Consider the following 1,728-nt stretch of genomic DNA (forward strand, 5'->3'; position numbering starts at 1 on the left):
CACTACCGCAATCATCCCCTTCACTTTACTCTGTCGCTCTCCCTGTACTCTTTTGCTTCTTTGAAGGTGGGAGGAGCGTGCCTTTCCCTATTACTTCCCACCCCAGTCGGTGCATGCCGCTATCTACCCCAGTGACACCAAGGCTCAATCCCCCCCTCTCTCGGCTGTCAGGTGGACGCCCCCCGCAGGTTACTGAGACCACTGACTTAGTGAGGGCGGGAGGGAGCGAGGGAGGGAGGGAGGGAAGGAAGGAGGGAGGGAGGGAGGGAGGGAGGGAGGAAGGAAGGATGGAAGGAAAGGAAAGGAGGGAGGAAGGGAGGGAAGAAGGAAGGAAGGAATTTCTCTTTGTTCAACTCTTAATCAGCATCTCCTGAGAAACTGAACTACTTATATCTCAAAGTGAAATAAAGGAATCCCAGTGAGCAAAAGGAGGGTAAAGCTGTGGGAGATGTTTATTTTTATTTTGATAGTTTTTTCTCCCTTGGGGTTTTGCTTATCTGTCTATATATGTCCCTAGAAAATATTATTCTTAGAGTCCAGAGTCTGTTCACATTTGTTTGTACAGATTTTTAAAGGGCAAATAAAAGACAAGCCGAGATACTTTTGTTATGTACTGTTGTACTCAAAAGATGAATTTAGACCTTTGCCATCCAGTTCAGAACCAATTTGTTTATCATTACTGGCCAAAAAGTACTTTTTTGAAATACACTATTAAGTTCATCAAAGATGATTTGTAAAAGAAGGCCCAACTTTCCCAATGAACTCCTATCAAAACCTTTCCAAGGGACTGTGACCAGACCCAGTCCCTAAGTAAAGCAGGACCCTGCTGACTGCACATGGCTATGTCCCTAAGTAAAGCAGGACCCTGCTGACTGCACATGGCTATGTCCCTAAAGCTCTCTGCCTATAGCTCAGGCACAAGGCGGGACTGCCAGGCCTCGTGTGGCTTATCACTGATGCTCTGGGATCCTCGAGGCCCTGAACTGCAGATGCCTCAGAAGAAGGTTCTAAAGACTCCTTTGCTACCAGGGGATGTGGCACTTCTCAGCTCTCAACTGCACTCACTGTCCCTGCCTCCGCAGGCACCTCCTCTGCCACCAGCTTTAACTTACCCAGTGCCTCAGATGGGTCTTGGATGGCCTGCACAGGATTTACCTGTGTGCCTGCTAGAAATGCATTTTTCAGGGGGGTGGGATTCCCAAACTCTCTATCCCCAGAGATTCCTTCCTAAAAATGTAATCAGATCATATTGCTTGCTATCCTGCTTTAAAACCTCCACTAGCTTTTGCATAAACAATAAAGTCTCAGCTACTTACAGTAGCGTACGCCTTCAATATCCCATTACCCCTCACTTTTTTGTGTCCTGTGCATGTTGTACTCCCAGGCCTATAATGTTCTTCCCTCCCTGTTTGATTGGAGAATTCTTCCTACCCTTCAAGGCCTGACTCAAATGAACTCCGAAAATCTTCTATTACTTTCTCCAGTGCAGCCCCGAAACAAGGTGTGAGAGGCTCTGGTATTAGAACTCCTGGTACTGCACTGTAAGCTTAATATATATATTTGAGAAAGGAAAGAGAAGGAGAAAAACATCAATGTCAAAGCAAAACATCAATCATCTGCTTCCTGCATGCCTCCTACTGGGGATCGAGCCCACAACCCAAGCATGTGCCCTGACTGAGAATTAAACTAGCAACCTTTTGGTGCACAGGACTATGCCCAACCAACTGA

Source organism: Myotis lucifugus, unplaced genomic scaffold (assembly GCF_000147115.1).
Source record: "Myotis lucifugus unplaced genomic scaffold, Myoluc2.0 scaffold_98, whole genome shotgun sequence".
Lineage (NCBI taxonomy): Eukaryota > Metazoa > Chordata > Mammalia > Chiroptera > Vespertilionidae > Myotis > Myotis lucifugus.